Source organism: Ornithorhynchus anatinus, chromosome 10 (assembly GCF_004115215.2).
Source record: "Ornithorhynchus anatinus isolate Pmale09 chromosome 10, mOrnAna1.pri.v4, whole genome shotgun sequence".
In the NCBI taxonomy this organism is placed as follows: domain Eukaryota; kingdom Metazoa; phylum Chordata; class Mammalia; order Monotremata; family Ornithorhynchidae; genus Ornithorhynchus; species Ornithorhynchus anatinus.
In genome coordinates, this window is record NC_041737.1 from 15,135,434 (window position 1) to 15,162,302 (window position 26,869).

Below are 26,869 nucleotides of genomic sequence, written 5' to 3' on the forward strand. Positions count from 1 at the left end.
GAAATAGCTCCCTTCGAAAAGCAGTAAAGTGGAAAATTAGGGCAGAGATAAAAATCAACAAGCCTATGGATCGAGATATAAAAGAAAAAGGTTGCCATCCTCACTATGTTATAATTTATTAAATAAAGCAAAAATATCTCCAAAGGTTGGAAATAAGGGAAAGGAAGTACTAACTAAATGAGGATTCTAAAGAACTAAAATGAAACGGGCCATTTTAGATTCATAGAACCCAGATGTGGGTCTCCTTTGCACATATCTGTTAGAAGAGGGTTAGTTCCACGCTTGCACCATACATCTGCTTGATTGAAGGGGACTTGTTCTACACTTGTGTCTTGGGACATAGGCACAGTCAAGAGAACATCGGTTGCCTAGGATACATAACAGGTTATGACCAGAAGGGAGTTGGCAGCTCTGCTAAGGTGGGGCTCTGAACCCGGGAAGTAACAGCAGCCTGGGCTACTTTAATTGCTTCTCTTAACATTCTCCCCTCTTGCCTACCTGGAGGGCATATTTCTCTGGTTATTAGAGAAGGAATATTCTGCCAAACAATCAATCGTATTTATTGAGTACTTACAGTGTGCAGAGGACTGTAATAAGCACTTGGGAGAGTATACTACAGTAGAGGTGATAGACACCTTCCCTGCCCACAAACAATGCTATTTTTCAAGTCCTTATTGTATTCATAGCAATCTAGTACATTACAATGAATTTTGGTAGGCGCAATCCCTGCGGTCTGGAAGAGACTGACATTAGAAAGAATATAGATGGGGGACACTGCAGAGGATGAGGGTGCGTACACAAATACCATCGGACTGGGATTGGGGTGAGATTCAAAGTGCTTAAAGGGTACAAACTCATGTGCATAGATGGCACAGAAGGGACGTGAATAAGGTGGGAAAATGAGGAGTTAGAGAAGGCTCTTGGGAGATGTGATTTTAGTAGAGCTTTGAAGGTGGGGAGAGTTGTGTTTGGTCCGATATGAAGGAGGAGGGAGTTCCAAGCTACAGAAAGGATGTGGGCAAGGGGTGAAGTTGAGATCAGAGGTGATAATGAAATAGCATATAAAGAACCAGATGCTATGAACAAATATACTTTTTTCAGGCAGTAAATTGGCACATTAAAATCGAAATGCATTAACTTTCACAGCAAGAAAACATTATTTTTCAAATATGTAGCCAATTTTTCCTTCAGTACTTTCAATAATGGAACCACCACAGACCAAATAATTTATGCATCCCCTAAACCACTTCATTTACTCACCCACAGTACTAGCCGCAAGTAGGGCCATCTTGAAGCATTTGGCTGTCATGAAGCTAGTAGGAAAAACCCGCTGTTTACTCCGTTTACATGTGATGCTATTTCACTGCTCTAGGGAAGCAGTGTGGCCTAGTGGAACTTGGGTTCTAATCCTAGCTCTGCCACTTACTTGCTGCGTGACCTTGGGCAAGTCGCAAATTCTCTGCACCTCAGGTCCCTCATGTGCAAAATGGGGAATCAATACCTGTTCTCCTGCCTATTTTAGATTGCGAGCCCCAAGTGGGACCTAATTATCTTGTATTTAACCAAGTGCTTAATTAATAAAGTGCTTGGCCCATAATAAGTTCTTAATACCACAATTATTAAAATAAATATTATTGTTATTCTGTATGCTACATGCTAGGCTCTGTGAAAAATCATAGGGTCATCAGCCCAAATCCTCATACCTAGAGGGGCTTTCTTTAGAGGCCTTTAATCCTTCCCTCACTTTTTTCCCCCGTCCAACTTTTCTGGGTTTCTCCTCCTAGGTCCCCATTCACACAGACACCACTTCTGACTTTGGTGGAAGGGGACTAGGAGCTTTCAAATTTTCCAATGTGGTGCTGTCAATCCCTCTCTAGATAGCTGTTTCTATCTGTTTCTCCCCTCACTGCTGTTGTGAAATTCCCTTTGGGCTCAAAGCTGACACCCATCATATTTTCTAAGCATTTACCGTGTGCAGGACATTATACAAAATGCTTGGGAGATCGCAATATTACGGAGTTGGTAGAAACACTCCCTGCCATTTGCATGAAAAGATCTCCAGCAACAAAGAAATCATTCCCACATTGTCAATATAAAATGAGCGCATGGCTATAATCATGCACTTGTTATTGCCGTGTCCGCTTGTGACTTGGTGTTGCATTATGTGGTAGAGAATGGTTTGGAGATCATCCTGCTTTAACACCTCAAGAAGTCAGATGTGCCGTGGTGGTAGGTCCAGTGCTCTCAGTCATAAAGAAGATTGGAGAATAGTTTGACTCTTACTTCGTGTTGTCAGGTGTCAACCTTCCACTCTGTCTCCCAAAGATCAATCAACAGTAATTATTGAATACCTACTCTAAGTTCTTAGGTACTTGGGAGAGTGCACAGATGGAATGGACACGATCCCTACCCACCAGGAGCTTACTATTCTGGTCTTAAGTTTTCTCTCTGCTGGGGCACCCTTGGGTAGCAGGCCGCTTCTGTAGCAGAATCGAAAGACTACATTCAGCTCCCTACCACCACCAAAAACCTTCCACAACGCATGGACCTAGATGCTGCCTTTTGCCTGTTGAGCTGGAAAAGTACAACGGGAGCTTGGGCTATGAACAGCATCAATTTTATTTTAAAATTATTCTAGGAAACTATCAGCTGATTTAATCATAGGATGAAATTGGATGATGATGAAAATATTGGATTTTATGAAGCTCTTGATGCAGTGCCCGGTATAATTTAATTTCCAAAATTAGTAAAAATTGATTTGGACAAGAACAGAGAGACAGGAATTAAAAATGGAATGAGAGATGAATGGTAGTGAATCCCAATATGGATAACATCAGAGTGTTATTGTCACTGCACTGACCAGCTTGGAAGTGTATATTAAAGTTTGTAAAGGGCAGGAATTTTAAATGTGGCAATCACTTCTGAGAGGAAGCCAATAGGATGCATAAATATGTCGTTATCTTGGAAGAAAAAAAAAGAAATATGTTCCCGCCTCATCCTTCCCGGGTCTTAGAAGGAAACACAGAAATAAAGCTTGTCTCTGCTATTAGATATATCCTTTACCTTGCTCACTGAATTGTAAGCTCTCTGAGGGCAGAGGAAGTTACAACGACAATTCCTCATGGAAGTGTGATGACGACGATTAGGAATCTTGGCACCATTTTATTTTGCACAGTCAGTTGAGGATCAGTTGTTATTTGAAAGGCTTATTGGCACTTAAAAAAGAAACAAAGGATTGATGCAGTGCAAGGAAAACCCAGAATATATCAGGTTCCTATTGATCTCTATAGCCCAAGTGTACTTACAGCAAACACAAGTAATTGTGTTTCAATTATCAAATGACTTTAGTCTTTTTTTGTAAAATAATACCATTACTTGCTCTCTGATGGCTATAAGCCAACACTTCGACCCTGGCCACTAAGTATTTAGTTCTTAATAATAGCAATCCCAAGGGATTATCAGCGATACGGTTATAAATGTGTTTCAATTGTCTCCCCACAAAGAAACTGAGAACAGCACAACATCCTACTAAAATAAGAAACTGAAACCTCCTTTCAGACCTTGGATTCCAAACCTCTGGTGACCTCTCAGCACCTGATAGCTAGGAATGGGGGGCACAAATCTATTTTTAAACGTTTCATTTGATTTTTCATATAATTTACATTAGTCAAGAATTTTACCAAGGAGTATTTGGCAAGATATAATGTACTTGCAGAATTAGAAATTCAATGGCCTAATCTAATATTAGCATCTGTCTCACCCCCTTCCTCCCCAGACTGTGAGCTCCTTACGGACAGAGAACATGTCTACCAACTCTGTTGTACATTCCCAAGAATTTAGAGTGCTGTACACAGTAAGCACTCAAATATCATGGATTGAAATACTATTAATCTAGTGGCAATTTTTCTGGGATTACTTGAAATGCATTATCAACCCAAAAACATTCAAAATTTTCCTACTTAGGTTTTTTCTAAAGTCGCCTCTACACTGAAGGCTCATTGTGGGCAGGAAATGTGTGTTACATTGTACTCTCCCAAACTCTTAGCTCGGTCCTCACACAGAGTAAGTGCTCAATAAATACGCATGGTACATCAGTCACAACAAATGAATGACATGTCAGGGGCACAAGGTTGGGGCCATGCCTTGTGGATGGATTGATTCCGGGGCTGAACTCAGGATAAGATGGGATAGGAGAACTGCAGTTAGTTGTGTAGGCACCAGCCCCTGTAGCTGACTCTACAAAACTATGGTTGGCTCCAGCCTTAGGTTGTGTGGTTTCTTCCTAATCTATGATAGACACGTTCCCTGCCCACAACGAGTTCACAGTCTAAAAGGTACATTCCTAAGTGCTGTGAGGTTGAGATGAGTATCAAGTGCTTAAAAGCTAAAGATCCACATGCATAGGTGAGGCAGAGGGGAGAGGGAGTAGAAAAGAGGGCTTCATCAGGAAAAGCTTCTTGGAGAAAATATGATTTTAATAAGGTTTTGAAGGTGGGGAGACTGCAGGCCGTTACAGGTTAGAAAATGGGTATGATCAGGCTTTCCCTTCCAGTATTCGTGGGGTGGGCCCCCAAAACAGGGACCGGCCTGCATTTCCAAATTTTGAAGATAGATTTTGCCATTTTCCTACCTTAAAAACCTGAACCTGCAGTGCCAATACCCTGACAAGTCATGGATTTCCAGCAACGATTTCTGACATGTCACCCTTCACATTTGCCGCCTGTGCTCCCAGGGCTCAGGACTGGCTTGGGACAGCCTCTTGCAAATGCCCTAAGTTTCCTGACCTAGGATTCCTCCAGGGACTGTGGGGCTTCTGGGGAACCTTTGGGGTTATGGAGGGCCAACTCTATCCAGGACTCTCTGGAATCCATCAGTGGCATTTATTCATTCGTTCAATCATATTTGAGTGCTTACTGTGTGCTGAGCACTGTACTAAGCACTTGGGGAGAGTACAATACAACAATAACAGTGACAATCCCTGCCCACAATGAGCTCCCAGTCTAGAGTGGGGGAGACATATCAACACAAGTAAAAAAAAATTACAGATATGTATATTTATTGAGTGCTTACTGTGGGCAGAGACTGTACTAAATACTTAGGAAAGTTCACAGACATGTCCTCTGCTCACTTAGAATCCCACCAATCCCAGTGGATTTCTACAGGGGAATCCCAATCTACCCCAACTCCTCAGGGCAGAGCAACCCAGTCTGGACCCTTCTGGGTGCTTGAGATCTTGGACCCAAGCTGAATCCCATAGTAACCTGGAGATTTCCTAAACATGTCACAGGACTTGGAGGGGTGATTTAAGGAAAGAGTGTGGTCTAGTGGAAAGATCACAGGCCTGGGATTCAGAGGACCTGGGTTCTAATCCCAGCTCTGCCATTTACCTGCTGGTGACAGTGGAAAAGTCATTCAACTCCTCTTAGAATGTGAGCCCCGGGTCAGACTTGATTACCTTGTACCTTACCCAGCACTTAATATAGTACTTGGCACATAGTAAACACTTAAATGCCACTATTATTAAGTCCTGTGACTGTCTGGTCTCTGGGTTTTGTAGGCCTTGTACTACTTCCAAGTCAACTGATGCTATGGTCAAATGCCAAGTTCTGTTTTGGTCCTTCCCCAAAGAGTTTGAATGCAGGATATCACCTACGGGATTTAGACTTTGTTGAAACAATGCTCACCTTGGTAACAGAATTCAAAACACAACAATTTTCCTAGCAGAAATAAGTAAGTCTTAGCAAAATGATGTTTTGGTTCTTACTTAACACAGACTGCCTCAGTAGATACACCGGGGCTTAATTAAACTTGGCAGCTTTTGGGATGAATTATCTCTACATTAGCCTAGCAAACCTCTTAAATAAAACAGGATGTAAGGAAAGAAATCAAGATAGCACTGTGAAGTGAGCATCTTTAAAAGGAGAAATAAATCACTTGATAGCAATTTCAAGGTGTTGCTCTATAATCATTACATAGCATGTATTTCTAGAATGACGACTTTTAGCCTCTTTCTCTCTTCCTGAAGATAATATAAGCCTGAAAATACTAACTGAATGGCACATTATTAGAAATAACAGGTGCTGATTTTGAATGACCAGTATTCCCTAAAACAAAATTCTAAAAGGTGTTCCAAAAATTTCCTCAATTCAATATATAAAATATTTCAGAAAACTAAATTCTTTCTTCACAATGGTAAAATGGAAAAAAAAGTCCTAAATATATTAGTGGTAGAGGTGGGTAGTTCTGCCACAAATGACTGAGGCCACATATGCTCTCCTTTGTGAATATGATTCTTCAACATTTAGGAGAAAGAAAACCAATTTTTTTTCAATGACATCATTAGGAACAGAAAGGCACAGCTCTTTTCACTGCATGATTGTTTAAAAAAAAAAAAAAAACCAAACCCAACATTTTAAAAGCCCTAACTGACAGTGGACTATAATTTGGAATTCACCAAACTTTATTATCCTCTGAAAAGCAACCTGAGAAATTGTCACCCCCACCTCCATAAATCAGAAACTTTTCTACCAACAATTCTATGAAAATGCTAAGTTAGCTTTCCAAGGACAAAGCCCTCTGCCTATTCTATTTAGGGCAGCTTGTTCTGAGGGGCTGGGAGTAACTTAGAATAAACCGCTCCTTGATTATAGAACACTGTGCTCTACTCTCCTATCAAGGTATCTTAGCTTGAATGAACCCCTGGGCAAGATGCCCCACCGCCCCCCCCCCCCCAAGCAATGGATAAAACCTTATCTCCTCTCCTCAAACTGGGGCTGAAAAACAAAGCTTATAAAAACTGCGATTGGCACATTAAACTTTCATGGGTGAAAGGAATCAAAGATGAGAAGACCCACTTATGGGAAACAAACATTCTTATTTTATCTAGAGCCTGCAGCTATGATTCTTGCAAGTGCCAATGTAGTCTATTTCTGTGAAGTCACATATTTAAATGAAGCATTTTCTTTATGAAATAGCTATTTTCAAGTGGCTAAAATAAATTTACAATATAAACAAATTTGATAATTTTGCCATTTTATTCCCTCCCAGATCTTTTTTTTCCTCCATGAGTTCATGTCCATTTTCATTCTTCCCCTAAAAAGACTGAAGAAACCACCTTGGCAAATGAAGAAACGGTGCACGCTATCCCTAAATCAAATCACTGACTTTGAGCACTCCCTCTAGGCTATAAACTCTTGTGGGCAGGGAAAATGTCTAACAACTGTGTTATATTGTACTCTCCCAAGCACTTAGTGAGTGCTCTGCACACATTAAGCATTCAATGAATAGACTTGACTTGTGTGCAGAGCACTGCCCTAAGCACTTGCAATAGTGCTGATAGACATGATAGCACACCATATAGGCTCAGAGAAATTTGGGTGCTTTACATGAAAGACCACTGACTCATCCCCGCTTACACAATCAGTGGAAAAAACAACACTTGATCTCTAAGCTCTCAATTCACATACCCATAGAATGCATGTTAGTCTGGGGAAGGTTCCTAGGTATTAACTAAAAACTAAGGTACTACTGCTATATCTGAATACATCACCTACTGAGCAAGTCTGCTTACTATCCTAAAACCATACAGAAAACCCAATGGAATCCACATAGCATCCCCCAAGGCCAAAGGCATATGGTGGATTTGAATATCAGTCATGCAGTAAGATAGATACAATGCATTACCTTGGCAACAGGTTATAATATATGCCGGAAAGCTGGGAAGAGTTCTGAGTAGACTGGATTTGTTTGTTGTGAGATCAGGCCTATCATATCACAGAAACGGAGATGTTATCTTTACCCTAAAAGAGATTTCAACCTAAAGAGATGGAGTTCACAACCAGAGAGTGAAGTTTCCTCCCCTCCTTCCTCCCACCCCCTCCACCCCGTTCATGGCTGTTGGCTATTGGGAAGAAAGTGCTTGGGGGAAAAAAAAAAAGAGTCATGTTCTAGCTGCCACAGGAAATAGAACTTGTAGGGGATTAGAGAGGAATGGACGAATGAGCAGGAGATGGGAGACCAGTAAATGACCAAAACGCCTTGTGAAGATCACTTCCTTCCATGGAAGGGGAAAATGCCCCAGGGAACCATATTTCCCAGATATCCATGGGGTCATGCCTGAGCTGGATGACTCCTCGAGTCGATAGCTGAGACAGACACAAGTAGATTTTCTTGTGCTAGGCTCACGGGGATTAATTTCAGACCAGAGGGTCCAGTCTTCTTATTTCTTCATCTGCAGGGAGCAAAAATGGGCCCTTTTTATACTTCAGGAATTTTAGGAGATCATAAAATTTAGGATTAAAGAGGATTAAATTCAATAAACAAGTGAAAAAAATCAGGCTAGGCAGTACTCTCTTGTACATCTCTCTCAACATAAATCTTAAATGACCTTGGATGGGGGGAGGAAGAAAGAGTGCAACCGCAGAAGTAAATGATAGTTCAAAAAGAGATTAATGCATCGATGAGATGAAAATATTTAAGTACAGTCAGTACTGCCATAACACATGTTTGCATCATGTATTCTGCCTAGAATTCTGTTTAGGAATTAAAGAATGTGCTTACAACATCGCCCGGAACACAGTGCCATGTTGAAAGAAGGTTGTGCGTGTGCTCCAGCATTGGTCAAACAATGAGGATTACAAGATTTTCCCTTAACTCAAGGTTCTTCCAGAGCACATCTTGTACATGAAGAGACGACTAAACTGCGTGAGAAAACCTAGAGACTTATCGGTTTGTCATGTCCCTGAATATTTTTTTTTTTTAGAAAATGATGCAGAATGATATTTATCATCTTTTATTTGGCTTTTCCCCTAAACAATGTGCAAATTCCATCTATAGAAGAAAAGAGAGACTCAACTGAAGTCTGATCAATTATAAATAGGCCTCTTTTTTTCCCCAACACAAAGCAGGTAAGAAAACATAGGAAGCAAGCCAGTACTATTCTGAAAGGTATTTAAATGCCTCATCTGCATAGGATCTTTAGCAAATTCCAAAATGTCTCTTTCCTTTAGAGACTTCAGATAACAATACATTCCAGGAGGTCTGACACTATTTTGTGATGCTTTGAACACTGGCTTTTGTATTCATTTTTTGCCCATCTCACTATATCTAGATCCAAAAGCTGTTGTTACAGCACAAAATGAAAACCCAAGACAACACACTGAGAAGTGAAAGCAATTTCAAAGAGGGCTGATTTCAAAATTAGAGACTCATTATTTCAAAACTGAATGGGGTTATTTCATTCATCAAGCAAAACTTCCTTTCAAAGAAGGAGTTGTCTGCAGAATGAAAAAGGTGACAAAAATATTTTCAAAACGTGGTGAAGTCAATAAACCGGGCTTGTATGTGAATAGTTGCCTTCTCTGATATCTATCTTAATGGTCAGAAATGAACTGTGCATTTTTCCCAGATTTCCACTAGTGTACAGCTATGGATTTGTCATTCAAGAATTTCTCCAAATCCTTCTGGTTTAGGTGGAAATTTTTCAACAGAAATAGTTTCCTGTGGAAGCAAAATACAACAGGCTATCTGCTGAATGAAGGGTTTCCTTTTGTTTATTTTGACTCTGTCAGTACTTATCCTCTGTTCCTGGTGCTTCGATATGGGGACAAAACAATCATATTTGAGCAATTGCTGTGTGCAGAGCAATGTACTATTCCCTTGGGAGAATACAAGCTAACAGATTTGGTAGAAATGTTCCCTGCCCACAGTGAGTTTTCCATATCTTACCTTTTTACACTCTTCAATCATATTCCAATTTCATCTTCCCAGACTGAAGAACCCAAACCTTTTCATTGCAAAGAAGCTTTGAATCACACTGATCACACTGGCCCAGAGTGATGACTTTAACTCCTGGATATTTACAGATGGGACCTGGAAAAGTTCTTCAGTATAATAATAACATTGGTATTTATAAAGTGCTTACTTTGTGCCCAGCACTGTTCTAAGTGATGGGGTAGATAGAGGGTAATCAGATTGTCCCACAGGAGGGTCAGAAACCAGTCAGGAACTCAATCTTTAATAAATATCTAATTAAGCTCTTACTCTTTACCAAGCACTGGGGTAGATATAAAATAATGAGGTGTGACATTCCTTGTCCCACATGGGGCTCACAGTTTTGACAGAAGAAAATAGGTACTGAATACCCATTTTACAGGTGAGAAAATTGAGGCATCAAAAAGTGACCTGCCCCAGGTCATCTAGTAGGCAAGTGGCAGAGGTGGGATTAAAACTCCCAGGCCCATTCTTTTTTCCACTAGGTCATGCAGCTTTGTACTGGGCCATTTTGATTCCAGTGGTCAAATTTCAATCTCAGTTCCAATGCTGGAAATGAGATGTATATCTTTTTTCATTTCTAGAACCTGCTTGTGCTTTCAAAGCTTTTTAAAAAAAAAAATTAGTTAAGTGCTTACTATAGGCCAAGCACTGTTTTAAACGCTGGGGTAGATACAAGCTAATCAGGTTGGATTCAGTCCCTGTCACACGATGGGCTCACAGTCTTAATCCCCGTTTTCATTCATTCAATAGTATTTATTGAGCGCTTACTATGTGCAGAGCACTGTACTAAGCGCTTGGGATGAACAAGTCGGCAACAGATCGAGACGGTCCCTGCCGTTTGACGGGCTTACAGTCTAATCGGGGGAGACGGACAGACAAGAACAATGGCAATAAATAGAGTCAAGGGGAAGAACATCTCGTAAAAACAATGGCAACTAAATAGAATCAAGGCGATGTACAATTCATTAGCAAAATAAATAGGGTAATGAAAATATATACAGTTGAGCAGACAAGTACAGTGCTGTGGGGATGGGAAGGGAGAGGTGGAGGAGCAGAGGGAAAAGGGGAAAAAGGGGGTTTAGCTGCGGAGAGGTAAAGGGGGGGTGGCAGAGGGAGTAGAGGGAGAAGAGGAGCTCAGTCTGGGAAGGCCTCTTGGAGGAGGTGAGTTTTAAGTAGGGTTTTGAAGAGGGAAAGAGAATCAGTTTGGCGGAGGTGAGGAGGGAGGGCGTTCCAGGACCGCGGGAGGACGTGGCCCAGGGGTCGACAGCGGGATAGGCGAGATCGAGGGACGGTGAGGAGGTGGGCGGCAGAGGAGCGGAGCGTGCGGGGTGGGCGGTAGAAAGAGAGAAGGGAGGAGAGGTAGGAAGGGGCAAGGTGATGGAGAGCCTCGAAGCCTAGAGTGAGGAGTTTTTGTTTGGAGCGGAGGTTGATAGGCAACCACTGGAGTTGTTGAAGAAGGGGAGTGACATGCCCAGATCGTTTCTGCAGGAAGATGAGCCGGGCAGCGGAGTGAAGAATAGACTGGAGCAGGGCGAGAGAGGAGGAAGGGAGGTCAGAGAGGAGGCTGACACAGTAGTCTAGCCGGGATATAACGAGAGCCTGTAGCAGTAAGGTAGCCGTTTGGGTGGAGAGGAAAGGGCGGATCTTGGCGATATTGTAGAGGTGAAACTGGCAGGTCTTGGTAACGGATACGATGTGTGGGGTGAACGAGAGAGACGAGTCAAGGATGACACCGAGATTGCGGGCCCGAGAGACGGGAAGGATGGTCGTGCCATCCACGGTGATAGAGAAGTCTGGGAGAGGACCGGGTTTGGGAGGGAAGATGAGGAGCTCAGTCTCGCTCATGTTGAGTTTTAGGTGGCGGGCAGACATCCAGGTGGAGACGTCCTGGAGGCGGGAGGAGATGCGAGCCTGAAGGGAGGGAGAGAGGACAGGGGCGGAGATGTAGATTTGCGTGTCATCTGCGTAGAGATGGTAGTCAAAGCCGTGAGAGCGAATGAGTTCACCGAGGGAGTGAGTGTAAATGGAGAACAGAAGAGGGCCAAGAACTGACCCTTGAGGAACTCCAACAGTTAAAGGATGGGAGGGGGAGGAAGCGCCAGCGAAGGAGACCGAGAATGACCGGCCAGAGAGGTAAGAGGAGAACCGGGAGAGGATGGAGTCCGTGAAGCCAAGGTGAGATAAGGTATGGAGGAGGAGGGGATAGTCGACAGTGTCAAAGGCAGCAGAGAGGTCAAGGAGGATCAGAATGGAGTAGGAGCCATTGGATTTGGCAAGAAGGAGGTCACGGGTGACCTTAGAGAGAGCAGTCTCGGTAGAGTGGAGGGGACGGAAGCCAGATTGGAGGGGGTCTAGGAGAGAACAGGAGTTAAGGAATTCTAAGCATCGATTGTAGATGACTCATTCTAGGATTTTGGAAAGGAAGGGTAGTAGGGAGATAGGGCGATAACTGGAGGGGGAAGTGGGGTCAAGAGCGGGTTTTTTTAGGATGGGGGAGACGTGGGCATGTTTGAAGGCAGCGGGGAAGGAGCCATTAGAGATTGAGTGGTTAAAAATAGAAGTTAAGGAAGGTAGGAGGGCAGGGGCGATGGTTTTAAGAAGGTGAGAGGGAATGGGGTCCGAGGCGCAGGTGGAGGGGGTGGCACTTGCAAGGAGGGAGGAGATCTCCTCTGAGGATACTGCAGGGAAGGATGGGAAAGTAAGGGAGAGGGTTGGTGGGGGGGAGGGGAGAGGCAGAGGAGTGACTTTGGGGAGCTCAGACCTGATTGTGTTGATTTTCGTGAGGAAATAGGTGGCCAGATCATTGGGGGTGAGAGATGGGGGAGGGGGAGGACAGATGAGACACAAAGTTAAGCAACTTGCTGAAGATCACACTACAGACAAGTGGCAGAGCTGGGATTAGAACCCAAATCCTTTTCATTCATTTAATCTTATTTATTGAACTCTTACTGTGCGCTGAGTACAACAGACACGTTCCAGCCCCAAATGAGCTCACAGTCTAGAAGGGGAGACAGACATTAATATCTAGATAAATAAATTACCGATAATCCTTCCGGTTTCCAGGCCCGTGCTCTAGCCGTTAAACTACAGTTATCCCACAGATCATCCCGGTAAAATCATTCACTATCATTTCCTCTGTTACACAGATGAGAAACAAACAGAAGGGTTTGCCAAATGGCAGTTCTGAGGAGGAGATGGGGTGAGACTTTCCTGCTCCAACGTCCCATTCTGTTTCTGGTGAGGTGAGTCAGGTTACTCTCCTCAGGGGTCTGCCAAACCTTCAATTCCTGAAAAGGATGTGCTCCTCATAGTGATGTGATTGCTCTAAATTCTCTGATACTGCCTCCTAACTGACAAGCAGTCTTTCTGTGGGCAATACTGAGGGCACTAGGAGTTCTGATTTTTGGTTGAGATGCATCAATTTGCACACCTGAAAACTTCAAAGAGTACACCCAGGAGACAAACAAGGATCAGAAAGACACATCTGAGCTAATCTCAAATATGGTGCTCTAAGAAAGGTGATAATTGAAATCGAAAATCACAAAAACACTTCTCTCGCTAAAGGGACCATACTAAGTGTAAAGATATTCCAGTGTACCTGCAGAAACAGTGAACTAGGCATATGTACTATCCAGCCCCATTTGGATGAATCTCTTACAGCGATACCCACAGATTCATTCATTCGATCGTACTTAGAGTGCTTACTGTGTGCAGAGCACTTTAAGGGCTTGGAGAGTAAATGGAGGCAATCTGGTAGAATTTATGCAATTTCCTTTCCACAAACAGCCCTGATGGGCCTACTGGACCTTCTTATTCCAGCCCTGAGCCCATCATGGCAGGACATGACAAGCCTAAGAGTTCAGTAAGTCACACTGCAGGCAAATGGCAGAGCCCAAATTGGAAACCAGGTCCTCTGACTCCCAGGCCCAGATCAAGATCTTCCCACTATGCTCCATTTGTATAATTTCTGTTATTGCTTACAAAATCTCGACTTCATGCTAAAGGGAATTTAAGATTCTGATTTCAATATCCATACATTCAGAGTAAATATCATCATCAGTAGAGCATGCTGACTTAGGACAAAGGGGAGGAATAGTGACAATTGGCAAACTCTCTTTCTTCCTAACTCGATTACTCTAAATCCTCCAGGGACAAAGCCTAAGAGATAAGGGAGGGTGGAGCATTTTAACCTGGTATTCTTGGGGAACACTAGCTGGAGCCATTTATCATGGATTAGCAAAAGGTGAGAATTTCATTGAGCATCCTCTTCTGATCTGGGACTGTTTTGGTTAGGAAGAGTGGGATGTGCTGACTTTGTTCACACAACCTGGAGTTTTTGCATTAGAGTTCCTTTTTCTTACCTTGATCTAGCCTCCTTGGAGTAGGATCGGAGCTTCCTCACCTCAACTGACCATAACAGTGGCTGTAAAACGCTGCTCACATTTGGCAAATCCATCACCCCTTTTAACTAAAAGTGGCCCAAAACAATCACAGGATCCACTGGGCGGTGCCTGCCAGACTAGACGTACAGATCTATAATACACTGAGCACACTGTACAGTAGAGTAGATAGACATTATCCCTGCTCTCAAAGGGTTTACTGTCTAGGGGGAAGATAGACACTGACAAATTATGAGTAGGGGAAAGGAGCAGAATTTACAATTGTGTATGAGGCTGAAGGGTAAAATTGCCTCTCTAGACCTTGGCCTGATTAGCTAAAAATAAATCCACCACTGGGTTAAGGACTTTAATTTTCAAACCAACCCTGTTGCAATCTCAGCAAAATGTTCACAATTGTCTTGTGGAAATAGCCTGAAAATGTTGTGCGCCCAAGTTAAATCCACCTGATCAATCTGAAAATGTGGCTTGGTGGAAAGAGCACAGATTTGGGAGTCAGAGGATGCGAGTTCTAAACCCAGCTCTGCCACTTGCCTGCTGGGTGACTTTGTGCGAGTCACTTAACTTCTCTGTGCCTCAGTTACCCCATCTGTAAAATGGGGATTAAGACTGTGAGCCCCACATGGGGCAAGTTGATAACCTTATATCTACCCCAGTGTTTAGAATAGTGCTTGGCACATAGTAAGCACTTAAATAGCATCATTACCACACAAATGGTTTATCTTTATTTTACACGTATATGAAGACTTTTTAAAATCTATTAATACATGTTAATAGAAAATGCCACCTCACTAAATATTAAAATTCCTGACTTTTGAAATAGGAACTACAACATCCTTCATTGTTAGTATGTGGCAATTGTTGAATTGCTAAAGGAACTCCCCTATCCCTATTGAAAAATGCTTCTGTAATACTTGAACGACAACATCAAAAAAAAAAAAAGAGAAATGAAAATATGCTTAAAACATATGAGGCCAGGAACAGCACCCATTTCCTTTTTAAATGGAAAAAACAGAAACACAGGCACTCTAATGGCTGGTACTATGCTGATAGGGAAGGATATCAGTGTTTAGGTGCCTAGGATTGTGGAAGCATGGATGTTGGGGGTCTATCCTGTGGGTACTGCCAACATTTCAGCTGCAAAACCTGTCTTTTCAGAAACGGCATACTTTTTCTAGCAAAATGAGACATTTTTCATGCATTATTCTTTAATGACTCATTATCCGAACAAACCCAGATGTGTCACACTAGCATCAGCTAATCAGCCTTTGGCTCGTGACTGACATCTTCTCTTGCTTATACTTTCATACAACCAAAGGTATCCCTTTACATCTTAGGTGCACATTTCTCTTGCCCACCATGGTTTTCCAAAGTCCATGCTGCCTCTCCCTACACAATTTTGTGAATGCTATTTTGACTACCATAGAATAATCTTTGAGTAACCGAATAATCTTTGAGTAACCTGAGTTTTCCAGGGACAGTTTTCCTGTCATTTCAAATAAGCTACAACTGGGATCTCACTGTGTCAGCAGTTCATTAGTGTTACACAGGGAGCTGAACAGTAACTGCTTAAAGTTTACTGTTGCCAATATGGAGCACTGCTTGCTTGAAAAAGCCTTAAAATGCCTATTTGATTTTCTACAAACCTTCCATGTAATCGAAGTCAGACAGTCCTACCTCCATTCCTTTAGCCTTCAGTCTTACCATCCAAAGCTACTTCCAGGAACCTACTCCCATCGCTAACAAGGAAAACCTACATTTTTCAAAAATGGTACTCGTTAAGCACTATGTGCCAAGCTCTGTATTAAGCACTGGGATACATAGAAGATAAACACAGTCCCTGTCCCACATGGGGCTCACAGTCTACAGAGGAGGGAGGAGGACTCCATTGCTATTTTACAGATGAAACAGTTAAGGCACATAGAAGCTAAGCGACTTCCCCAAGATCACATGGCAGACCAGTGGCTCTGAGGAGTTGGAATTGTAAGTCTTCTCTAAATTATTCTGTAACTACAAAAGGTAGAGAACAGTAAATAATATACACTAAATCAAAACTAAATCAAAGATCAAATGCCATCTCCTTCCAGTGATCAAGAATAAAACAACTATAAAGTAGAGGAATAACTACAAATTGAACAGTCCAACTTAGAAGATACCAACCAGCTCCCCTACTAGGGAATCAAAATAGTTGAAAATCCTTGGATTGAGAAGCAGCGTGGCTCATTGGAAAGAGCATAGGCTTGGGAGTAAGAGGTCATGGGTTCTAAACCCCGCTCTACCACTTGTCAGCTGTGTGACTTTGGGTAAGTCACTTAACTTCTCTGTGCCCCAATTCCCTCATCCGTAAAATGGGGATTAAGACTGTGAGCCTCACGTGGGACAACCTGATTACCTTATATCCCCCCCAGCGCTTAGAACAGTCCTTGGCATATAGTAAGCCCCTTGTTGGGTAGGGATTGTCTCCGTTGCTGAATTGAACTTCCCAAGCGCATAGTACAGTAAGAGGTCAATAAATACAACTGAATGAATAGTAAGTACTTATTATGTGAATTTAGTACAGGTGCTAAATATGATCATTGATGCTTTCAATTTATATAATTTTAAACTGCTGTGATCCTAGCTCCCCACCCATAAACTTCTGAGGAAGCAAAGGGCTAAATATTTTAGACAAATGAATTTTATAAGAGGATAGGATCCTGAAACATTTGATTCCTCACCACCAATAGAATTTGTCCAGGGCAATCTGCTGCCATAAATGAAACATGCTTAGAGCTTGCTTTTTACATGAACCGCTAACAACCTATCTGCCAGAGCGAAGAACTAAAATCCTGTTAGGTTATCATCACTGAGCTCTGAAATGCTTACACAAAGACTCTCTCAGTGCTTGGCAAATTGCTGACATATTTACAATGTGAAACCTTTAGATATTTATATTTCCCTCAACTCATCAAAACAAAATGCTACAGCTCTGAATAGGTTACTCCACTGCTGGTTTAAAAAACAAAAAAACCCACAAAACTACATCCATTTCCAAGGAAGACTGTTAAAATCCTTGATTTGTACTGTGTATTTCCCAAGACATCTCCAGCACTGTATAATTTACCTTTCAAGTATTAGATAGAAAGGCATGCAATTCATAGTGACTTAGGTGGTGTATATATGTATATAAAACTTTGTAATTACCTGTAGAATTGATACTGTGTTCAGAGTCCAGCCAATTCATGAGTGAATTTTAGCAACTGGCAAGAGACTCTGGTAATCATCTGGTTGGATATTGATTGGACCTTGGTAGCTTTAAGGGAATTGCTATTATTCCAACCTGTCTATTTTTTAATATGGAAAAATATGGAAAAACCTGAATTACCTTACCAAACCCATAATGATTTTGTGAAGTAGACATTCAGTAGTCCCTGTTTTCCAGCAATTGACAATCTTGTTCACCTTTTCCTACTTTAAAAATCCCAGTTTCCTCTTCTCCCCAAATATACCTGTTAAAATTCAGCCTAGAACCATGGAGATGCTGCTATCCTCTGAATGAAGAGATAGCCATTCCTGGTATCTCCCGTGGTTTCCTACCTCATTGCAGCAAATCTCCAGAGCCTTGGGTAAACCGGAAAGAACGTAATTGACCCATCTGACCCCAGGCCCTGCCCAGGCACCAAGGTTTGATTTGTCCATGGCTTCCAAAGTTCAGGCCTGGTAAAACACAGGGGCCATATAATCTAAGGCTTGACGTGGGATAGGAGCTGGACGACTCTAGGAGATAATAATAATAATGTTGGTATTTGTTAAGCACTTACTAGGTGCAGAGCACTGTTCTTTGCACTGGGGTAGATACAGGGTGATCAGGTTGTCCCACATGGGGCTCCCAGTCTTAATCCCCATTTTATAGATGAGGTAACTGAGGCACAGTGAAGTGACTTGCCCAAAGTCACACAGCTGACAAGTGACAGAGCCGGGATTCGAACCCATGACCTCTGGCTCCCAAGCCCGGGTTCTTTCCACTGAGCCTTGCTGCTTCTCTAGAGAACAGCAGGGACCTTGGGTTTGATTAGGGTGATGACAGAGGCTGTGACCAAGCTCAATCGGGCACTTTCAGTGGTATTTGAGTTTTCTGGACTGTAAGGTCGCTCTGGGCAGAGAATGTGTCCGTTGTATTCACTCAAGTGCCTACAACTGTGCTCTGCAAGCAGTAAACGATCAATACGACTGATTACTTACTGAGGGCACAGCACTGTACTAAGCACTTGGGCGGGTACAATGGAGTTGGTAGACAAGTTTTCTGCCCTCAAGGAGCTCACAGTCTAGTGAGGGAGATGGACATTAAGATAAGTTACAGTTTGGCGAAGCAGCAGCATATAAGGATATGTACTTAAGAGCCGGGGCCCAAGTAGTTAAGGCGTACAGATCCAAGTTTATGGGAGATGCAGAAGGGAGAAAAAGTAGGAATAAGATGGCGGGAAAGTCCTCATGGAGACATGATTTTAAGATGACCTGTCTGATGATCTGTATCATATGAAGCGGGAGAAACGAACAGGCCAGAGGGAAAATGTTGGTAAAGGGGTCAGTGGTGACAGAAGATCGAGGTAGCTGCCACATCCTATCTGGACTGACGCAATAGCCTCTATGCAGACCGCTCGGCCTCCAAGACCTCCCCCTCCAGTCTACATATCACTCTAGTGCCCAGATCATTTTTTTTTTAAGTGTCATATTTAAAAGTATTTGTCCCCTCCGAGAACTTCCAGCAGTTGCTCATTGCCTCTCCGCATCAGAGCCTACTGATCTTTGACTTTAAAGCACTCAATCATCTCTCTCCTTCCTACATATTCCCTCTCCTTCCTGGCCCACCCCCTTTGTTTCTCTAAGTTCACCTACTCACTGGACTTCCTTATCTTACCCACTAAAGACCTTCCTCTCCACCTGGAACTCCTGCTTTCATACCCAAAAGACACCAACTCTCCCCATCTTCAAAGCCCTTCTGAGATGACATCTTCTGCAGGAGGCCATCTACAATAATCTCTGTTATGTTCACTTTCTAGCGTCAGCTGCCACTTGTATCCATCTTTGTCACCTAAGCACTTCAGTTACCTCAATGGCTGTAGCACTTATGCACATATTTTTAATGTTCCATTAATCACCCCCCATCTGGAATTTGTTTGTTTGTCATCCCTGCTAAACTTTCAGCTCCTTTAGAGCAGTGACTACACTTTCCCCAACCACTTAATACAATACTCTGGACCCTGAAGAGACTCAATAAGTCCTATTGCTTTTCTGATTGATTGGGGGTCAAAGACTGGAAATGGAAGCAGGGCCTTGATTATCCCTCTCTCTCTCTCTCTCTCTCTCTAATGCTGCACTCCTGGAACCCACTAATACATACCAATGTTTCCAGTACCATTCCACCCATAAATTCGAGCTACCACCAAATCCCGTCGAGGCTATCTTCTCAGCATTTCCTTTCCATCCAAACAGCTACCATACTGATCCAAGAAGTTATATTTCACCTCTACTACATCTGTCTCGTTGCTGACCTCTCAGCATCCTGTCTTCATGCTCCAATCCATACTTCACTCTTATGAATGAATCATTTGTCATAAAAGTTTGGTTCATGTCTCCCCACTCCTTGAGAACCTCTAATAGTTGCCCATCCTCCTCCGCATCAACCAGCAACTCCTTATCATGGCCTTTAAAACACTCAATTTTAAGCCATCTCCATCTTACCTCACCAATCTACTACAGCTCAGCCTGCACGCTCCTCTCCTCTAGCACCAGCTTATTCACTATCCCACAGTCTCATCTCTTGCCACCAACCCCTTTCCCACATCTTCCCCCTAGCCTGGAATTCCCGCTCCCTCATTTACACCGAACCACCACCCTCATCCACCTTCAGAACATTATTATTAAGTTAACATCTCCAAGAGGCCTTCCCTAATTAAACCCTCATTTCCTTGCTCTTTCTTCTGCATAGTCATGCACTTCAATCTGTGACCTTTGACATTCGCCCCAACCCCACAGAACCTTTGTATATCTTTAAAGTTGTTATAAATTACTTATTTATATTTGATGTCTGTCTCCCCCTCTGAACTGTTAACTCATTAAGGGCAGGGAATGTGACCCTAATTATCTTTTATTATACTCTCCCCAGAGCTTGGTATAGTGCTCTACAAATAGTAAACACTTAAGTATGATTGATTGACTACTGCTATAACAGTCCAAAGAGATAGTGAGGCTCCCATACAAACATCTCTTGGGGCCCTAAAATCCATCCTTATTCTATCTGCCCCTTCCAGGCATACTTAATATTTGTTCCATCCTGAAAGCGGAGGTTTCTCTATGTGATTCACTTGCAAAGTTTTTTACACTTAGTGGAAATAGGTCAGAAGTCAGAAAATTCATCAGGATAGAGGTGATCATCTAAAGGTGGGATTCATGGTATTTAGTTCTCTCAGACACAGATGTATAGAGTTCAAGGCAACTTTATTTCTCATTTTGGAGGCCAGAACCTCCACGTTTTTTTCGGCTGTGAAGAATCTGTTCAACTAATTTTCGAGCAAAATGATTAAATGCAAACAGTAGTAACGCGAAAGCAAAAATAAATCAAACACAGAAGGCCTAGCACCATCTGCTCTAGAAAATAATTCCGACTAGCCACATGTAAATGTCCAAATGATCAAGAACGCATTAACGTTGCAAAGACACCGGCAGGGAGGTTGCTTGTCCATTTAACACTCTGCAGTTCACCTTGTCCTCTACCTGCACCATATGCTTATAGGACTGTTTCTATTTTTTATGGTCTTTGCTCCTAAATTATATAAAACAAATTAAAAAAGGAAGAGCAAAGTTTCTGCTGATAGAGAGCAATGGAAACCTGTGAATGGCACCTAGGAGAGGACACAATAAGAAGGAGACTGATACTTGTCAGTTGCTTTTTCCAAGAACCTATTCCAGTGTTAATGGGGATGGGTTTATGTGATAGACTAAAAAGAATTAAGACAAAAGTTTATTTTGAGGAACTGAGCCCAATTGCTAGTGTAGTAACAGAGATTCCCTTTGCTTTGGGGATTATCTTGCTCACAGTGAGATTCTAATCCATGAGTAAGAGATAGAAAGAAATCTCTAGCACATTTACACACCTTGTCCATGGAAATATAGTAGACCTTATTTGAAATGAATCTTTTTTGAGAAGCCAGGTAGCCTTGTGGGAAAAGCACAGTCCTGGAAGTCAGACAACCTGTTTCTAAACTCTACTCCACCACTTGGACTGATGTATGGTCTTGGGCAAGTTATTATTCTTCTCTGTGCTTCAGTTTCCTCATCTGTAAAATGGAGATTCGATATCTGTTTCTCAGACTGCGGGACAGGAATTGTGCCCAACCTGATATTCTTTAATATACCTGAGCACTAAATACAGTGCTTGACACAAAGTACTTTACAAATACCAAATTATTTTTTTTCTGACCCCTTTATCAGGACAGCATTGCCCATATACCAATAGCCCACCTAAAGAACTCTGAGAAGACTTGGAAGCAAAATGACATTGTTTTGATGTTGATTCTACCTTGAAAAAATTTATTTTCCTCAGGGAAGAGATTGGATTGCATGTGGATTTGCAGTCATTAGAATTGAGGGCTTACTATATGCAAAGCACCGTACCAGGCAGTTCGGAGAGTACAGTAGAATTAGCAGAAATCTTATCTGCCCATAACAAGTTTACACTCTTTACCTCACCTCCACAGCATTTATGCTCATATCCTAATTTCTTTACAGTAATGTCCGTCTACCCCTTTAAGTACACTCTTGGCAGACAGGGAACTTGTCTACCAACTTTGTTGTATTGTACTCTCCCATCGCTCAATGCAGTACTCGATAAATAATCCCACCTCTGCCACTTGTCAGCTGTGTGACTGTGCGCGTCACTTCACTTCTCTGTGCCTCAGTTACCTCATCTGTAAAATGGGATTGAGACTGGGAGCCTCACGAGGGACAACCTAATGACCCTGTATCTACCCCAGTTCTTAGAACAGTGCTCTGCACATAGTAAGCACTTAAATACCAATATTATTATTATTACCACCACTGATTGAGAGAAACGTCTCCTGAGACCACTGGGCTTCCTTGAAAGCTATTTAGGATTGATTTCTCCCCGCCATTTCCCTTGCAGTCAGTGATATTTATTAAGCATTTACTATGTGCAGAGCACTCTACTAAGCATTTGAGAGTATACAAGAATTAGCAGATTTGATCCCTGACCATAGCGAGCTTACAGTCTAGAGGGGGATACAGACATCAGTATGAATAATTTATAATATAGTGTATTGCAATAAGGAATGAGTAATGCCCCCTCTCAGGGTCATATCTGGAGAGTTTCCACTACTCTACCATTCTTGACTACAGGAGAAAGAGTCAGGCAGAGGCATATCTATTCCATTCCTAGCTTGGGCAATGGCTAGGGAGTGGAAAACAATCTGCTACAAGTCAAAACTCACCTGTGCTGTAGAGCAGCGGCATGGGAGACAATCAAGGGCAAAGACTCAAGTTTACTGCACGGAAGGAGGTAAACCACTTCTGTATTTTTTTTTAAATCAAAAAACCTACACTACTGGAATGATTGCAGATGGAGGTGAGGTGTTCTGGGAGAGATGCGAGCTTGGTGTCGCTATGGGTCCAAGACGACTCAATGGCGTAATACAAGAATTAATAATGCAATAAGCAATTTGTAATATGTAACGTAAAGATATATACACCTGTGCTGTGGGTTGGGGAAGGCATGAGGCTTCCATCCCCAGGGCTGGCTTCAAATACTTCACCACCCTGAGGAAGGAGAGAGTCACCCACCTCTTCTATTATTATACCATTATCATTATTACTACATTTACACTGTGTGTGTGTGTGTGTGCAGGCAGTGTGATGGTTATTATACCATTATTATTACATTTACACTGTGTGTGTGTGTGCAGGCAGTGTGATGGTTGACATGATTACATCACACTGCCTGCAAACACACACAGTGTAAACAATCATAATGATGATAATGGCATAATAATAATAATAATGATAATAATAATAATAGTATTTGTTAAGTGCTTACTATGCGTCAAGCACTGTTATAAAAGCTGGGTTAGAAACAAGCTAATCAGGTTGGACACAGTCCCTGTCCCACATGAGGCCCATTCTTAATCCCCATTTTATAGATGAGATGACACAGAGAAGTGAAGTGACTTGTCCAAGATCACACCACAGACAAGTGGCAGAGCCACGATAAGAACCCAGGTCCTTCTGACTCCCAGGTCCGTGCTCTATCCACTAGGCCACACTGCTTCCTATGATATAATGGTTATACAGGAGTCTATTCAAATCTTGAACCTGGAGCTATTTCCGGGGGGGGGGGGGGGCTGTCCCTTCCCCATCCCTTGCTCCAGAATTATTGCAATTCCCTGCCAGGTCCCCGTTCCCATGTGTCCCCTCCTGCTGAGTGAGAGCTTTGATAGTCTTAATGACTGTCACCCAGTCATGAGTCACGTGAACCCAGTTTTATCCAACGCTTAGAACAGTGCTTTGCACATAGTAAGCACTTAAATGCCATCATTATTACTAATTCCAACTTTACTCACATCAATTCCTTATGTTTCTATCCTGCCAGCTATTTTATACCACAAACTCAAAATGCTGGCACCAAGCTTAATCCTATATAGCCTGTAGCGTATTACTAATTCTCCACTAATACTGTGGCTTAACGATGGCCATTTTCTCCTAACTGAAGCAGCTGCTCCTGCAGTGAAAAGGTTTTACTTATTTACCCCTTTTTGAAAAGGGTTCAAAGGAATGTGAAATAAATGAATAAAAATGGCAGAGAGCAACCTTGTAGTCATAAAAGTGAGAGTGGGTCAGGAGAAAGTCATGGTCTGGACTGACTTTGTTTATAGTAAATGATAAAAATAATAATTAGTTTGTAAACTCTTACTGTGTGCCAAGCACTCTACTAAGTGCTGTGGTAGAAGCAGTGTGGCCTAATGAAAAGAGAAGGGGCCTGCAAGTCAGAGGACCTGGGTTCTAATTCTAACTCTGCCACTTATTTGCTGAGTGACTCCGGGCAAGTTCCTTAACTTTTCTGTGCCTTTCTTCAATTGTAAAATGGGGATTCAATAATCTGTACATAGGAATGCTAGTCCTATGTAGGTCCCATTAATCTTGTATCCACCCCAGTGTTTAGTACAGTGCTTAGCACATAGTAAGCACTTAAACACCACATTTATTATTAGTATACGATATAAGATGAATGGAAACAGTCCCCGTCCCTCATGGGGCTCACAGTTTAAGGGTTGGGTGGAAAAGCAGGCACTGAATCCCCATTTTACAGATGAAGAAACTGGGGCACGGAGCGTTAACTGACTTACCCGGCACACGGCCGGCAAGGGGAAGAGTGAGGATTAGAACCCAGGCCCTTTGAGTCCCAGACCTATGTTCTTCCCACTACATCACACTGCTTTCTCAGTGCAATCTGTTTGATCACCAGAGTGCAGTCACAGCAGGCTCTGGTCAGGGCGGAGTAGCTGTGGGACCAGATACAACTGCTTAGCACCTGCTGTCTCCCCCCTTTAATCACGACCAGCGGCCCTGAGAGGGTTTTAAAATTTGGCCTTTGTCCGATCGGCCCCCCCAGAATTGCCCACCCCGGACTAGATCATCTTTGGATTTGGATCAGTTTCAAGATAGAGATGCAGCGTGGCTCAGCGGAAGGAGCCCAGTCTTGGGAGTCAGAGGTCATGGGTTTGAATTCCAGCTCAGCCACTTGTCAGTTGTGTGACTGTGGGCAAGTCACTTAACTTCTCTGTGGCTCAGTTACCTCATCTGGAAAATGGGGATTAACTGTGAGCCTCACGTGGGACAACCTGATTACCCTGTACCTACCCCAGCACTTAGAACAGTGCTCTGAACATAGTAAGTGCTTAACAAATACCAAAACGATGATTCTGGTCAGGATGGATGTAGAACTGCTTGGAAACTTTCTGAACTTGGCTCAGGTCACTATTTTTACAGCGTCTTCTTTAGTCTTCATCTCAAAATTGAAGATCAGAGCAAAGGAAAGAAGCATAACATGATCTTCCATTAGACTATTCCATTACAAAATGCCTTCATCTGAAAAAGGTATTTCCTCCCCCCCCCACCCGTCCCGCCCATCATGAGATAGGCACTTCTATCAAGGGCAGACCTAAGAGGTGAAAACCAAGGAATATTTCCTGTGCCCTAGAAAAACTGACTACAGAAGAGCTTCAAATAGTTTTCCAAACAGTTCATTTCGGTTCACAGTTATTTCTTGGATGGGTTCTATAAAGGTTTATTTTTGGAAGCTGTTTGTGAAAAAATGATTGATGGAGTAAGGTGAGCATACTTTATTCCAAATCATTACAACCTGTGAAACGCATTACTTTTTGCTTTTCGGCTATGACATGCAATTCCAAGATCACTAACCAAATCAAGAATCTCTAAAGAAAAACTGACTTGTAAGAAGAATTACTAGTGGTGTGGAATTCTTTGACCTGGTCCCATTAAGACCTAATTGACTATATTTGATGTTCTAATGTTTCATCAACCTTTCTCTTCCAGTGACTAATGACATAAAGCCCTTGTATTTTCCACATAAAAATACATTTCCTTAGTGATAACTGTGTACCACAATCCCCATTAAAATTGCTTTCTTTTAAGCTATGTTTCACCTCAATGAATTTTAATGCAAATAATATTTACCAGGTTCTCTCATTAAGATAATGCTGCAAAGTTTCCTTTGGCTTAAACACAGAGAAGCAGTATGGCCTAGTAGAAGGAGCATGGCCTGAAAGTCAGAGAACCACAGTTCTGATCTCAATTCTGCAATATTTCTGCTGTGTGACCTTGGGCAAGTTGCTTAACTTTCCTGTGCTCCATTTGCCAGATGAGGTAACTGAGGCACAGAGAAGTTACTTGTCTGCAAGCGCCTAACGTGACCAGAAGTAGAACCCAGGTCCTCTGACTCCAAGGGCCATGTTCTATCCATTAGGCATTGCTGCTATCACTTGGCATCTCAAAGTCATGGTCAGGTAAAAGCAAAGTAAGAAATGAGCCCCTCATTGGGCAGGGATTGTCTCTATCTGTTGCCGAATTGTATATTCCAAGCGCTTAGTACAGTGTTCTGCATATACTAAGAGCTCAAGAAATATGATTGAAACTAGAGGGAAGCAATAGGGCCTAGAGGATTCAATCATATTTATTGAACATTTATTGTGTGCAGACCACTGTATAAAGCACTTGAGAAAGTACAACATAAGAGTTGGTAGACAATAATAATATAATAATAATTACAGTATTTATTAAGCACTATGTGCCAAGCACTGTTCTAAGCACTGGAGTAGATACAAAGCAATCAGGTTGTCCCAGGTGGGGGTCACGGTTTTAATCCCCATTTTACAGATGAGGTAATTGAGGCATAGAGAAGTTAAGTAACTTGCCCAAAATTACATGGCTGATTAGTGGCGGAGTCATTCATTCATTCAATAGTATTGATTGAGCGCTTACTATGTGAAGAGCACTGTACTAAGCACTTGGGATGAATAAGTCAGCAACAGATAGAGACAGTCCCTGCCGTTTGACGGGCTTACAGTCTAATCGGGGGAGACGGACAGACAAGAACAATGGCACTAAACAGCGTCAAGGGGAAGAACATC

At 42.4% G+C, this 26,869-nt stretch overlaps 1 protein-coding gene and 1 non-coding gene across 3 annotated transcripts in view; one reads left to right on the plus strand and one right to left on the minus strand.

The window, feature by feature from the left end:
• The window catches only part of FGF14 (fibroblast growth factor 14), a 432,965-nt gene that overhangs the window by 305,916 nt on the left and 100,180 nt on the right, over positions 1 to 26,869 (minus strand). The window lies entirely within an intron of this gene.
• Positions 22,510 to 22,647, plus strand: LOC114814870. The gene has a single exon (XR_003762666.1). It is a non-coding gene; the product is annotated as a small nucleolar RNA SNORA7 (small nucleolar RNA).